We start from the raw sequence: 16,955 nt of genomic DNA on the forward strand, positions 1-16,955 counted from the left end.
TTAAGTACAATGTCCACAGATGCTATGACGAGGGTGGCTGTTTTCCTGGAAAAGTTATTTATTTATTGTTTTATCATCGTTGTTTTGTTTTAAGGAAATACAAATTGTGCTAATCAACCTTGAATTACATGGTCCAAAATTATATCATATTATTTTGGCCATAACATTTTGGGTTTTTTTTTCTTGTAGTGGGCGGGTTTCGGTGAGCTTTATTTGGGCTGGAAATCCCCGTCCCAATCTGGCAACACTGTCAGCGTGGGATATGGAGGAACTTCAGTCAGCTCAGAACTGTGGTCGAGATTCCCTCTTTTCAGATCATCACAAGGTGAATATAACACTTTGTCTTTAATTATTTAGTAAAGATATGTTTATTAATTAATACATTTAAATATGGACATTTATGTTTTTTGTATTATAGTGAAACTGAAATGTACTGTACTGTAGCGCAACAACTAAAATAAAATAATTACATTTTCAACTTTTTAAACAGATTATACAAAGGTAGAGTGTAATCGGATGCACTGAAGAACATTTATGGAGCTTCACAAACTGCAGGATAATTAAACATATGCACAAGAGAGAAAGAGAACAATGGTGAACAAAAAGGACAAAAAGTTACGATCTAATGAGCCGAAAAAGACACTGAGACTAGTCAGAAAAAGCAGCATTAATAGTGGAAGACCAAACTGTGAGTATTTATGATTTTTATGATTTATCTCATATTTCATCATCAATGCAATTTCTCTGAGTCAAATCAGTTCTAAACTGTGCCTTTTTATTCACGATACATGAACTTTATAGGAAAAGTGTAGCCTACTGTAGTCTCATTAATGAATAACTACACTGAAACAAAAGAGTAACACATTATATTATTCTACTAACTATAAACTTTCCACACATGATGAAACTTAGTGTATTTACTATATTTAATATGGTCATGAACCCCACCAATGGGACATGTTGTCACATTTCACTTCCATTTTTTCAGGGTAAATCAAGAAAAAAGTATACACATGCATATATGTATTAATAACACAAAACCACATAATTGTACTAGACGTGTGTGAAATGAAAATTGTCTTTAGGACCATATGTAAACCTCTGTAATGTGTTATGCTTTTTCATGATAAGACAACATCATACAATATTTATGATATTCATACAATATATATTTATATCCCTCTTTTTTTTCTTTTCTTTTTTAATTTCTGCACATTTTGTTGAATCTGTAAGCTGTATGTAAAATTATTTCCACAACTTTCAGCTAAAGTTACTCTGATTCATGAATGAGTTCTTTCATTCAGTAGGAATTTAATCCATCATATCACATGCTCTTCTGTTTGAGCTACACATGAATACAATAATCAGATTGTTGTATTTTTCATTACCAGTTTCTGACATTGCAGAGTGCAACGAGCGCAATTGACAATGAAAGCCGAGGAGAATTACACTGTAAGATGAGTTGATTTATCCTCGTTTAATATGCTCTCGTTCATAGAGATTTTTAGGTTGGGTGGAATCTGCGATCTCTGACCCAGTGTGTTTGCTGGCTGTAATGGTGCTGTGTTTCCTAACAACTGGCATCCCGGGGTGTCGAAACACTACTGGGTGAACTGGCAGTGGGCGAGATCACACACACACACACACACACACACACACACACACACACACACACACACACACACACACACCAAAACAAAAACCAACAACGACATTCTTACGTGGAACACAAGTGTTTTTCAGAGAAACGTTTATGTGAACTCAGCATGTTTCCTAAATATCTGCAAACATATTATGGTATTTTATGCTTTAGTAGAGTAAAAGCTTTAATTGGGGAGGACATCAAGTGAAGAGTGGACAGAAACCACATTCAACCTCCCCTGTCCAGCTCTACACTCTAGATATCTGTCAGGACGATATTACCGCCACAAGTTCACTGAGGAAGTGTGCTATACTGCACTATCACATCCCATCATGGAGGGCAACAGTGGGTGTAGTCCACTTAGGGCTGGACAATAATTCAATGTCAATATATATATTGCGATATAATTTTTTTCAATAACAGTGATATGTGTAGTCCACTTCATTCTATCCATCTGCCCATTCCCTGCAAACTTTAGAAAGTGTGCAAATATAGTGACTATGTTTACACAAACACCGGATGGAAGTGATATAAAAACATCAGCTTTTTTAAAAACACATTCACATTCTTACCCACTTTTACCCACTTTACCCACCCAGGTGGATTATTAAAAGCATCCGCCTCAACTTTCTCTGCACATCTAATTCCTAAAAACTAGACACACCACATAATATAATCTAAGCCAGGTTGAATTTGGCCGCAGAGCCACAGACTTCCTGAGCATTGATGTTTAATTAATATCGATATTTAATTGGAAGAATTCGCAGAGCAAGCTTCCAAATCTAAAAATGGGACTTGAGAGCAATGGAGCTAACAGAAGAACAAATAAAAGAATACTCTCGTCAAACTCCTCCCCATGCTCTGCACAATCTCCACTGTTGATACCCAAACCGCCAAGTGCAGACGCTCCACTCTCATTCGTCAAGAGAGAGTCAAACCAGGGCGGAGCTACACACAGCGAATGACTAGCCTGACGTCGTCATACTCAGATTCTAGTCAGAATGAGTCTGATCTGCTCCATTGGGCTGTGATTATGAGGCGTGTTTCAACCGAACCAGGAAGGAAAATGCCTCTGCACTCAATTGGATAGACCTACAACCAATCACAGCTATCCATAATAGCCAACCAATCATAATAGCTCCACAACGAATCAAGTTCAGACCGAACTTCCCGACCTCAAATGTTGTGGGCGGGGCTAAGTTCGGCTGGCATCCCGGCTAGCGAATGCAATGAATCCCAATAAAATGCTTTCAGCTCCCTCAAAAGCAGATTTCCCTCTGTGCAAATACTTGAATCTCATCCCTCGAGAGAGAATCAAACAAGATCACAGCTCTTAAGATTGGCGCGATTTCACACGTGCTTCAGACACCGGTTTCCATGGGATGCATCCCCATAGTATCAGCAACTGACGCAGTATTGAGTTCCCTCAAAAGGCAACCAAATAGAGTTATAACTGAGAAGAAATTATGCACAAATCTGTTATATTGATCTTTGTTTGTGTTATACTACATCTGAGAATGTTTTTTCTCTTTTCTCTTAGAAAGCAGCAGTTCTAATAATCTAAGCAGCAAAATATTCTCCATCATCGTCGTTGATTAAACAATGTTTATTTTATATTTTTGCATTATTATTTATTATAATACAGATTCATGTAATATCAAAAAATATCAAGCCTATGGTTAAGAAATGCACTGTTACAGAATATACTATATAAATGTAAAATCCATTCATAAAAATTCATCATATATTCTATCAGAATATAAGATGAATGTGTATAAATGGATATTATATTTATATAGTATATTGAAGATATATATGGAATTGTATTGGACTGGTAAAGAATGTTGGTACGTGACAGGAGAGCCTCCACTCAAGGATGAAGTATGATGAACACGTCTAAGAATGTTCCACATATGGTTGAAATACCATCATTGGCCTAGAAAGATAACATTCTGGGAGTCAAGACTATAAAGGATAAAGTATGTCCTCCCTTCACTGCAGGCCCGGATTGGGTAATCGGGAGAATCGGGAGAATTCCCGGTGGGCCGCTTCGCTTTTGGGCCGGTCGAGGATTTTTTTGTTTTTGTTTTTTGTTTTTTGTTTCACATTTCAATGTCACGTTAGTAACATTACACGTTCTGCCCTCTGACACTGCAGCGCGCAGCCTCTGCATGGGTTGTACCATGTGAGGGAGTTCTCCCCTCCCCTACTATAGAGTTGGTTGGGTCCACAGCCAGTCTTTTCCAAAACGTTTTAGGTAGGCTACTGCGGCCGCGGGCCCTACCGTAACGGTACGCGTCAGGGAGGATGGCTGGGAGGAAGAGGCCAGGAGGTATGGAAGCTTGTTTGCGTCACAGAATAAAACGTTTTAAAAGATAATTGCGACTTTTTATCTCACACTTGTGAGTTTACATTTCGGAATACATCAGAATTGCGTGAAATAAAGTCTCAATTGCGTGTTATAAAGTCAGAATTGCCTGAAATAAAGTTGCAATTGCGTGTTATAAAGTCAGCATTGCGAGATGGTCAGAATTGCGTGATATTAAGTCTCAATTGCGTTTTATAAAGTCAGAATTGCGAGATATAACTGTCAGAATTGCCTGAAATAAAGTTGCAATTGCGTGTTATAAAGTCAGCATTGCGAGATGGTCAGAATTACGTGATATTAAGTCTCAATTGCGTTTTATAAAGTCAGAATTGTGTGAATTAAAGTCGATTGCTTCTTATAGTCAGAAATTGCAAGATATAAAGTCAGAACTGCGTGAAATAAAGTTGCAATTGTTTCTTTTTAAAGTCAGAAATACAGAATTGCGAGATATAGTCTGAATTGTGTGATATAAAATCGCAATTGCTTCTTATAAAGTCTAAGTGAATTATTATTTAACTTTTACATTATTTGTTGAACTATGGTATTAATACCAACTACACAATAGTAACAACTGAACTGTTGCTTCATTTATCCAAATTGGGAAAAAGTGCTAATTTGGAATTCCACCGTGGAAAAAGTGGGCCGGTCTTGGGCATGACCTCCAGGGCTGAAAAGTGGCTCCACTCCGGCCCTGCTTCACTGTCACACTCTGTACGACTGCTGGGCTTTTATTGCAAGAAAATACACCTCATCAAAGACTATTGGAAATGTTTGTCTCTTATTCAGTGATAGAGTTTTGTTTGCCACCACACCTCCCTGAAGGTTCTCGAGGCGACTGTAAATAACCCTGTTATTGGAATTAGTCTTAAGTATTAATATATATTATTCTGATATTATCATTATTCTATATTTCTTAATATTAGTAAGAAAAGATACAGAAGATGAGATCCTAGTAGATCATTCTGATGGTGGAAAGACAACTAGAGTACGTCGCTCTGTTCGTGAACGAATTCCAACAGAAAAGATGCTTGAGTATCAAAGAGAGGAGTCACAAAAGGCAGAGAGAAGGCTCATGCGTGCATATGAGCAATGGAAAGCTGAGGCTCGAAAGGCTAGAGTGCAGCTGAAAACTGATATTTCCGAGAGTCAGTTAGCAACACTTATAGACACATTGGAAAATGAAAGAGATAATGTGATGAATGCATACACGAGAGTTCGTAGTAATGTTACTCCTCCAACTGAAACCAGAAGACGGATTGATGCTTGTGATGCTGTGACAAAGGATATAGTAAGGATTGCTTATGAGAGGATTTCAGGTGTTGATGGAGACATAGACGGTGAAAGAGTAAGAGGAAGTCTTCGTGAATTGCTTGATCGAGATTATGCTCGCTCCGTCTACGGTTCTACAGTCTCACGTATCAGCTCCAAATCAAGTACACCCATAAGTCAACCTTCACTGAATTCCATGCTGATGGCTAAACGATTAGAGGCAGAAGCAGAGCTTGCAGCAAAGGAAGCAGAATATGCAGCAATAATGGAGGAAAGGGAACAAAAGGAAAAAATACGACTTCTAGAAGAAAGGCAAAGAAAGGAACTTGACGCTCAAAGGAGTGAGTTTGAAAGATTACAGGCGGCAAAGGAGGTACAAGCAGCTAGAGCCAGACTAAAGGTGTATGATAAGGAAGACATCATTCCCTTTGCTAATCAGAATGACGAGCTGCAACAACCTGTAAGCATTCCCACACAAAACCCTGTGTATTCATACTCCATTGAGCCAACACTCAATGAAAAAGCATTATCGCCAATTCCCAATGCTGATGTGTCTTACCTTGCACAGGCTGTTCAAGACAGTATAACGCTGAACAGACTTCCTATGCCAGAGCCTACAGTCTTCAGTGGTGACCCCATTCACTTTATTGAATGGAAAGCTTCATTTCAATCACTCATCGACAAAAGACATATCTCCTCAGCAGATAAGTTATACTACTTGAAGAAGTATGTCACTGGTTCCGCTCGTAAAACTCTTGAAGTTATGTTTTACAGAAACGATGAGGAAGCTTACAAGGACGCATGGAAAAGACTTCAAGATCGCTATGGACAGCCGTTCATTGTACAAAGAGCATTTCGAGAGAAACTTGCATGCTGGCCCAGAATCCAGCCCAAGGACGCTGAAGGACTCAGAAATTTCTCCGATTTCCTGAATGCATGTAAGGATGCTATGCCTCATGTTAAGGGACTGGAAATACTGAATGATTGTGAGGAAAATAGAAAACTCGTTAGTAAACTTCCTGATTGGGCGGCTGCCCGCTGGAATCGTCAAGCTACGCAAACACTGAGTGAGACCCAAGATTTCCCACCTTTCCATGATTTTGCTAACTTCATGTCAGTTGAGGCTGAGGTAGCCTGTAACCCAGTCACTTCCTTCTATGCTCTTCACCTCTCTGAAGCTAATAAGGATAAACAGAACCTCAAGGTTGGTAAGGATAAACAGAACCTCAAGGTTGGTAAGAACAAAGCCAATGTCTTTCACACAAAGATGATCACACAATATGAGAATCCAAAGCACAATAGTAAAGTCTCTAAACCATGTCTGTTCTGCCAAAACTGTGAACATCAAATTCATGTTTGTCCTAAATTCTCTGCAAAGTCTCTTGAAGAGCGGAGACAGTTCATAAAAGACACCAAGCTGTGCTACGGATGTTTGAAGCTTGGTCACAGTGCCAGAGAGTGTCGTTCCAGACATTGCTGTGATACCTGCAAGGGAAGACATCCTACCTGTTTACACGATGACAGCTTCATTAAAAGGGTTAAATCCTCCCCTGCACAAGGCCCAGAGAACACACATGAAAGAATTGTGACGACATCTTTAAGTGTAGAATCTGGATGCACTTCTGCGAACACTTCAATAATTGTGCCAGTGTGGTTGTCCTCACAAAATGACCCAGCCTCTGAGAAACTCGTCTATGCTCTGTTAGACACACAAAGCGACACTGTCTTCGTTGAATATGCAGTAAGTCAAAGTCTAAAGGTTGACTCATGCCCAGTGACACTTAGGCTCACTACCATGGTTGGAAGAGATTCATTAATATCTAGTGAAAGAGTTTCTGGTCTTCGAGTCAGAGGTTTTAATTCTACGGTAATTCTAGAACTCCCTCCTGCATATACTAAGGAATGTATCCCTGTGGATCGTGCCCACATCCCTACCAGTGAGACTGCCAGGTGTTGGAAACATCTTACTCCTCTGGCAGACCGAATTCCCCTGCTTCAAGACTGTGAGGTTGGTCTTTTATTAGGATATAATTGTCCCAGAGCTTTAGCACCCAGAGAAGTGATTCTCGGAGCAGACAATGAGCCATATGCTGTTCGCACGGATCTTGGATGGAGCATCGTGGGCCCTTCCTTGACACATGAGTCACAAAGCTGTGTTAGCATGTGTCACAGAGTATCTATTAAGGAGATTCCTTCAGTAACACCAGCTGATGTTATCAAAGTGCTGGAGTCAGACTTCAAGGATACTAAAGAAAACTCAAAAGTGGTGTCTCAAGAGGACATTATGTTCTTGAATAAACTAGAAGAAAACATCAAAATGAACGAAGATCGTCATTTGGAAATGCCCCTTCCATTCAAGAAAAGACCATATCTTCCAGATAATGAGCCTCTTGTTGTCATGAGACTTCAACATCTGAAGCGGAGATTAATTAAGGACAAGGAGTACAGAGAGCATTATGTGAAGTTCATGGAAGACGTAATAGAGAATGGTGACGCAGAAAGAGTCATTGATGAAGGAAGGAAAGGAGAAAAATGGTACATCCCTCATCACGGGGTGTATCATTCAAAGAAGCCAGGGAAATTACGCATAGTCTTTGACTGCTCTGCCAGATACAAGGGGTCCAGCTTGAACGATCATCTTCTCACAGGCCCTGACATGATGAACAGCCTGACTGGCATTCTTTTGCGGTTCAGACAGTATCCAGTGGCCTTAATGTGTGATATTGAGAGGATGTTTCACCAGTTCCATGTTGACAAGGCAGATCGAGATTACTTACGATTTCTATGGTGGAGAAATGGAGATTTCGACTCACAGCCTCAAACATTCCGCATGAGAGTACATCTATTTGGTGCCTCTTCGTCCCCTGGATGTGCTAACTACGGACTGAAACATCTTGCAAGAGAAGGTGAACATCTGTATCCCCTAGGTTCACAATTCATTATGCGAGATTTCTACATGGATGATGGAGTCTCCAGTGTTGAATGTGCAGAGAAGGCCATCCAGTCGGCACGAGAAGCTCGCCAGGTTTGCGCACTAGGAGGTTTAAGATTGCACAAGTTTGTATCCAACAACACGGAAGTTTTGAAGAGCATACCACCCTCTGAGTGTGCTGTGGACGTTACAGCTGTCAATCTATCCCTCACTGACCAGCCTTTGGAAAGAGCTTTAGGCATTTACTGGCAACTGGAACATGACAACTTCCAATTTCGTGTCAACCTAAGGGACCAGCCAGCAACCCGTAGAGGCATACTGTCTATAGTGGCCTCATTGTTTGACCCCCTAGGGTTTCTTGCACCATTCTTGCTCAATGGAAAAGCTGTTCTGCAAGAAATGTGCAGGAATGGCATGGGCTGGGATGATCCTTTACCAGATGGGTTGCGGCCAAGGTGGGAGCACTGGAAGGCCGATCTTGAAAACTTAGAGGAGATCAAGGTGCCTCGTTGTATTGTACCTGCTGGATTTCAGAGATCCACAAAGAGAGAAATTCACCACTTCTCAGACGCCAGCACAAGAGGATATGGCCAGTGCTCATACCTTAGGCTCGAAAATGAACAAGGTGATGTCCATTGTTCTTTGCTCATGGCAAAATCTAGAGTAGCCCCCCTTAAGGTCACAACAATTCCTCGGTTGGAGTTGACTGCTGCAGTTGTGTCAGTAGCAGTTAATGATATGTTAAAGGAAGAAATGAACCTTGCTGATGCAGAGGCTTTTTTCTGGACTGACTCTCAAGTGGTGTTAGGTTATATAAACAATGAAGCTCGCCGCTTCCACACGTTTGTCGCAAATCGAGTTCAGAGAATTCATCATAGTACAACCCCTCAACAGTGGCGATACATTCCCTCAGATGAAAATCCAGCCGACTATGCATCACGAGGTATGAGTGTTAATGATCTTGTCACTTCCAGCTGGTTCAGAGGACCGAACATCTTGTGGGAAAGGCAAATGGCTCCCCCTGTGGATGTTAACACACAACTTCCAATTGGAGACCCAGAAGTCAAGAAGGCTCAGTCACTGAAAACACAAACTGTACAGTATTCCTGCTTATCCAATCGTCTCGCAAAGTTGTCCTCATGGTCCAAAGTTATCCAAGCAGTTGCACGTCTACTTCGTCGAGTCAGGAAAGACAAGTCAAGTGACCACAGTACAGTGGCAGAACGTGAGGATGCTAAGTGCATCATCATCAAAGACTTACAGAGTCAGATCTATGCAGAAGAGATAGAATTACTCCGTAAGGGCAAGCAACTCTCACACAACAACAAGCTATACAATCTAGACACTTTTGTTGACCATGACGGATTGCTTAAGGTGGGAGGAAGGCTTTGCAGCTCTTCTGTCCCCAACTCTGTTAAATATCCAGTGATAATTCCAAAAGACCATCATCTTACAAAACTTCTGATCGCCGATTGTCATGAGAAAACTGAACATCAAGGAAAAGGCTTAACTATCAATGAGATCAGATCAAGAGGATTTTGGATAACCGGAGTAAACAGGACTGTTGCATCCTTTGTACGACGGTGTATGAGATGTCGCAAACTTCGCAGACCCACAGAAGAGCAAAAAATGGCCAACCTGCCCTCAGAACGTACAGATCCATCACCTCCATTCACGTACTGTGGAATGGATGTTTTTGGTCCGTTCATCACCAGACAGGGCCGGAAATCATACAAGAGGTATGGACTTCTCTTTACCTGTTTCTGTTGCAGAGCCATCCATATTGAGATGCTGGATGATATGTCCACGGACGCCTTTATCAATGGCCTGCGTTGCTTTGTCGCTGTCAGAGGAGCAGTTCGTCAGATAAGGTGCGACCAAGGCAGTAATTTCATTGGAGCTAAGAATGAGTTTGCTAAGGCCATGAAAGATATTGACACCAGTCGTCTAGTAACGTTCTTAGCAGAAAAACAATGTGACTTTGTCTTCAATGCACCCCATTCAAGTCACACAGGAGGAGTTTGGGAGAGACAGATTAGAACTGTGAGAAGTGTTCTTAATTCCACACTGTCCTTATCTTCTGGAAGGCTTGATGACTCTTCCCTTCGGACCTTCTTCTACGAGGCTATGGCAATTGTAAATAGCCGACCGCTCACAGTGGACAATCTAAATGACCCTAAGAGTCCTGAGCCCCTTACCCCAAATCACCTGCTCACTCTGAAAACTACCCAAGCTCTTCCACCCCCTGGCAAGTTTGTTAGGGAAGACGTTTATGCTCGCAAGAGATGGCGCCATGTCCAATACTTAGCAGAGCAATTTTGGAGTCGTTGGCAGAAGGAGTATGTTTCTAACATTGCAACAAGACAATGCTGGCTTACACCAAGAAGGAACATGCAAGTTGGAGACATAGTCTTGGAGAAGGCAGACGATCTGCCCAGGAATGAGTGGCGCTTGGCAGAAGTTATTGAGACTGTAGTTGACAAGGATGGCTTGGTGAGAAGAGTAAAGATCCGTTTTGGAGACAGAAAACTGGGGAAGGATGGTAAACGTCTGAACAAACCTTCAATAGTGGATCGTCCAGTGCAGAAGCTGGTCCTGCTGCTAGAGGCAGCCTGAACTTCCTGACATATCCTTTGATTAATACAGTTCACAGTAAAATATGTTTAAGTCTTTCCTTTACATCTAACCTTAAACCAGAGTAATTTATTTTAGAAATCATTCGTGATTAAAGTTGAGATTTGTAGTCACTCATAATTTGATGGGAGTGTAAATAACCCTGTTATTGGAATTAGTCTTAAGTATTAATATATATTATTCTGATATTATCATTATTCTATATTTCTTAATATTAGTTTAATATTCTTAATATTGTTTATTATATTTTTTGAAGTTTACTTTGCACTCTTAGTTATTCAGCCTATAGAGACCTTTATTTTGAAAAGACGGCTAGCCGGAAATGCTCGCAGCTTACTTGTGCGCACAGAGCGCGCATTCACACAGCTTGCAGAGAGACGGAGACACGGAACCATGCGGTCACGGATTCACGGATGTGATATATAGTATTTAGGCAACTTTAAAGTTATTTTAGGCATCTAGTCACTATTTGTTTGTATTTTTTGTAGTATTCGTTTTTGCATCTATTGTTTTAGCACCTGGTTGGAAGGAGTACAAGGTATACATTGTATATTATACACTTGTATATTACATAGCATAGCATAATGTTGCATAGCATATATCTTTGATATTTATATATGTTTGGTAGATATTTTGACTAATTTAAGTTATTTATGATAACTATTAGTGTTCATTTAGTGATTTAGGTGCTATATTGACTGTTTTTGTTTAATTTATATAATGTGAACCATTTACATATTCCAATAATGTTAATTTATCTGTTCTAGCTCTTACGGTGTTGTGAAGGTGTTGTAAAGGTGATTTGAAGGCATTAAGGACAATAAAACAACAACATCAGTGAGAGAGCGACTTTTCTTTACTCAACTGGGCTGCTACAGCGACGGTGAAGCGACTCAAATTTGGCCTTACTCGTAGCCGAGCCTCCCTCATAGTCATACCATTGATAAAGACATGGGCAACTAGAGTTCCTTGAATTTCATCTGAGACTGCTTGTCTTCTTGCCCTTGCTCCTCCTCATCCTTATCCCAGTGTGTATTTTACAAACTCTAAATGTATTGTTTTTTTTGTACTTATATGTCTGAAACCTAAAATAAACATTATGTGGTTAAAAACACTGAAAAGTTGTGATATATGACAGCTCTGAGCGCGCCTGTCTCTGGCTCAGCGCCAGCCATCGCGCGAAAGCACATTTGAATTTCATGTCATGCACTGACCGTTCTAATCACATCGGTCTGATCGTACGCTCCAGGGACCAGCCTAGACTGATCACGTGTGATCGTACGTGCGAAACAACAGTTCAACAAATCTGACTCATGTGTTAAAACAGGGGAATAGTGTTTATAGTTTAGGGAAATGGGTGTGCTTCTTGATAAATGGCGTTATGGTTTTGAAATTTTAGTTGGTTATATATATAAAGCCTGGTTATAGTGTGTAACAATCAAGAAAAACTGTAAAAAAAAGAAACGAAAAAGGAACTGAAACGTTGGGTAAAAAATAAGGAACTACGCATTCCACACAAAACCACCTGTTTAACCATCTATTCCTCAGAGCTGAAGAGCACCTGCATGAAAAAAACACCTGCATGAAATGACAGATATTAAAGTGTGTATTTGTGTGCAGCGACGGACCGGCTGACTGAAGGTGAAGGCTCTTTTGGCGCATCCTCCACTGTATATGTATACTGTGTGTGTAGGCCATATATACACATATACACACAAAAAATATGATCCAGACAGATACATTTGTTCCCTTTCGCAAGTTGTTTTGCTGATATAATCATTTAGAAAGTGCTGAAACAGTTCTGTGTGGCACGGCACAAGTAGATTTGAAGAAGTAGTATTTAATAGACTTAAAGATCTCTCAAGAAATCCACACTAAAACAACAACATGAACGAGAATGAACAAACAACTGAATTAACTGAAAGCTTAAATACACAGGCTTTGTATCATCGTAAAACAGATAAATTAGAGGAAAACAAGCACTGGGATCTCAGAATAGGAAACCAAAACACAATGAAACTAAAAGCAGAACATACATTGTTCTATTTAGGTTTAGTTTCATTGTGCAAGTCCTTTTCAGGTTCTGAAATCTTTTTGTGGCCTTTTGCCTGAAACTGGTTCCAGTTGGTAAGTTGACATTAGTTTGAGCAAATGTTTTTTTGGGCTCAAGAAGGTGGATTGGTGTTTAGTGGGTTTCATCATCATGGTATCTTACGCTACACGGCTAACTTGTTCTGGACCAGGTGTTATTCTGGGTTAGACATCGCAGACCAAACCTGGGCCAATCAGCTGTGAGGAAAGTGACATTTACTATCCGATGCCATAAAGCCACTCCGCCTGTACCTCTCGCTCCAAATTACAGTGGTTTATAGTGAAAAACACTAAATTGCTCATCTTTTGCTGCTAATTATTTATTATATTTATATTATGCGAATTGTAGTTATGCATAATATAAATAATATGTTCTTATAATTATTATATTCATTTACAATTTATATTAAACTTTGCTTTTAAATTAATATAAATATAAATACAAACTTTAATATATAAGCTTTTAAGCAGATTAAACTTATTCTTTTGTGCTCTTTGTGAAACTATATAGATTATTAAGGCCTATTTATTTGATTCACATGTATTGTTATAGTCAGAAATGTTCTTCAGCTGCCTTCACAAACTCTCTCTGCATTTATATCGAGTATTGTGAACCCTCTGAACCTGATCTAAACATACTCTTAAACTAGCTTGTTCAACTAGCTTCATGCAACAGGAACAGGCATCTGGCTTTTTCAGTGTGCAGATTCAGTCAGCAGATCATTAGTGCCACTGACACCTGAACTGAAGCTGTTCAGAAGAGATTCAATACTCACTGAATACTGGATACACACTGTAAAATATAAATCTGTGAGATAACAGTAAAAGTACTGGCAGCTTATTACCCGGACATTTCCATTAACCCTAAAACACAACGCAATGAAGTTCAAAATATAGGTAAAACACCTGTAAAAATAAAAATAAAAAAATACAAAAAATTCCATCAAATTAATACAGTACACTGTGCCCTATATTTTTCACAGATTTGTTACAGATAAATTGTAATAATAAAACAAACGAAGCAAAAAACAGAGGCCACACCATGCAAAATGCTTCGAAAACAGGTTTATTAAAAATCCATAAGAACTAAGATCTAAAACAATGCCTCTCTCTGAGATCATAACTCAAATCCACTTTCTGTTTGACTTAGGAGTTTGTGCTGTCAATATGTGAATATTCTCCATCGAAGTCACAATGGGGACATATGTTGTTAACTAGGCTTGGTGGGCCCAGTGACATTTTACACACATTTCCTTTGGTTTTGAATGTGCCACATACAAACATCCTCACCACTGACTTTCAACATATTCTTTGAAACCAACTCTCCCCATGTTACAACCACAGCTGGTCTCCCTATTTTATAGAATTCTTGTTTACAGCCTCAGCAGATATTGACAACTTTACTGGTAACCTTTAATGTAGAGCGTTGGCGCTTGCAAAACCAAGGTCATGGGTTCAATTTCTAGGGAAAGCAAGAACTGATAAGAATGTAAATGTGTGCCTTAAAATGCAATGTGAGTCGCTTTGAATAAAAGCGTCTGCTAAATGTAAATATAAGGAAATACTGAGGTGGGAGCGTGAGTGTGACAATAAGTTACAGTGTTGCAAGTCTTGAGTAACTGCTCACAAGATTCCTCGAGCCTCTAATGACCGGCCCACGGGACTCTCATGCATGCACACAACAAAAAAACAAGAACAGCCATATTGTGTGAAGCTTTGACCCACTGTAAACTGGGCAAAGTTATACAGTACAGAATTAGAATGAGCTTTATTCATCAAGTGTGTGCAAACAGACGAGAAATTTGTTGTATTTTTTTCATACATGCATACTGTACATACATACATACATACATACATACAAGTTAGACATGCATTGTCAATTTTGCTGAACAGTTTTATTATTACCTCATCAAATCTTTGAATCACTGAGTAAGTTTACATATGCACCAATAATGTGATTATTTTCAATAATCAGGACTAATGCTTCACACACTATTGGAATTTTCATAAATAAGGGTTTTCTTGTTAAAATTGTACATGAACTCCCAGTCTTATTTACCACTGGGAAACCTTTAGATACTCAAGTTTCCGAGTTGGACGGAGGGGAGAACGCTTGATGCGTTGCGGTTCTTTATAGTTTTTCCACAACCGCTACATCAGCTTATCCTGTCGTTATAGTAGTGCATATTAACATTTATGAATAACCATTTAAAGCATATTGTATGTTTTACACCAAGCTAGCATGTATTTGACAGAAATTCCAGATTTGCCAAAAAGCTGACTTTCTAGATAGAGCTGTGAATGTTTATATTGCTTTATTGAGATTTTCCCAATAAGAAGGCAAGAATAAACCTGGTGTTCTCCATGATTCCTGTTCTATAGACAACAACAAACCACTGGGACATGACAAACTCAAAATCAGGACTTCAGAAGGAAGTAGAAAATGTCCCAATAGCACATGGCAAGATTAAACATGGTAAGATGTTTACATGACACAAGCAAACTTCTTCATTTCTATTTACACGTTTAATTTCTAGCCTGGCAAGCCAGACCTATATCAAGATGTTAGGTCTGGCAACACGCCATAGGCACGGCTCAATCCGAGGGGCGGATAAACGGCTGTCTTTCAGATTCCCTCTGCACGCAATAGGACAGCGCTTCAACCAACCAGAGCGTTTTCCCAACAGCGAAGCTAGTGTATTAAACTTTTGCCGTATCTCGTCAGCAAAACTACAAACACATCTTTTTAAAGAATGACTTAAGTGCCGTTCTTTGTTCTTTTCTCAAAGAAAAGCTTAACTCCAAGTCCTCCAGAGTCGCAGCCAAACTGATTCGAAAGACCGCTGTTCGTCAGCAGAAGCAGCCATTCTTTGTTTTCAGGTAGCAGGGATTTCACGCAGAACCGTCACAACTCTGTCGTCATTATGTTAAGCCCGCCCACCGACTATATACACGATGTGATTGGCCTGACCTGAGTTTGGCTTTTCCAGCTCGAAAGTCAACGGAGAGTTGCTAGACTACACTGGCTGCAAAATACATGTTGCTGCCGCTAGGGTGCGTCTAGATTTCTAGGCTATTTAATTTCCATTATTCTCTAAGAATTGTGGGGGTTTTTTGTTGTTGTTTTACTGCCATTATTCACATTCCCCCACAGCATAAATGATGAACACATACAGCCTCAATAATTTTCCCAGGGAAGTGAATAAAAATGTCCCCACCACCACGTCCCTTTAGGGGCTCCACAAAATACAAATATGAACAATGAAGTACAAATACTGTAAAACAAAAACTAGAAAAAAATATACAATCGACTATAAAATCAAGCAAAAGCTGATAGTAGTATATACTGTAAATAGTTACTACATGAAACAAACAATATTTGGTAATATACATATAAAGAAAAACTGTTCTTCTCTGTCAATGCACAAACACATTTAAGTCACTTGAGTAAATGCAATTTGTGTCTTTAGCCATCATTAAATTATATCAGCATTATTTCAGAAAATATGAGCACTCACTCCAGATTGGGCAGGTTCCCATATTTATTTATTTTGTATTTTATCATCATTATTTTGTTTTAAGGAGATACAAAAAATGTGCTTATCAAACTTGATTGAAATTGCAATACAATTATATCACATTACTTTGGCAGTTTTGGGTGTGTGTGTGTTTTCTATCGTCTAAACCAGAAAATTCCTCAACATGTTCAGTCAATGTTCAAGTAGTGTATATTTTATATTGTCTATTTCAGTTTTATTAAATATATAAACAAATGGCAGGTGTATATTTAAAAATGACAGTGTTATAAAGAGTTAGTTCACCCACAGTTCAAAATTGCGCATCATTTACTCACCCTCATATTGTTCTGAACCTGCATCTGGATGAAGTTTTCATTTTCTGTGTAACTTAAAATAACTTAAGAAGAATTTGGATAACCAAACACTTTCTGAACCCTATTGACTTGCAAAGTATAGTAAAAAAAACACTATGGAAGTCAATGGGGACCAGAAACTGTTTGG

The 16,955-nt window shown here is 39.3% G+C and overlaps 1 long non-coding RNA gene across 1 annotated transcript; it reads left to right on the forward strand.

Annotated features, from left to right (window-relative positions):
• The first annotated feature begins 246 nt into the window (after positions 1 to 246).
• LOC311276601 lies at positions 247 to 16,215 on the forward strand. The gene is made up of 3 exons (XR_014625095.1): positions 247 to 325; positions 491 to 688; positions 15,319 to 16,215. It is a non-coding gene; the product is annotated as an uncharacterized lncRNA (long non-coding RNA).
• The last annotated feature ends 740 nt before the right edge of the window (positions 16,216 to 16,955 follow it).

Source organism: Rutilus rutilus (assembly GCF_951802725.1).
Source record: "Rutilus rutilus genome assembly, chromosome: 18".
NCBI lineage: Eukaryota > Metazoa > Chordata > Actinopteri > Cypriniformes > Leuciscidae > Rutilus > Rutilus rutilus.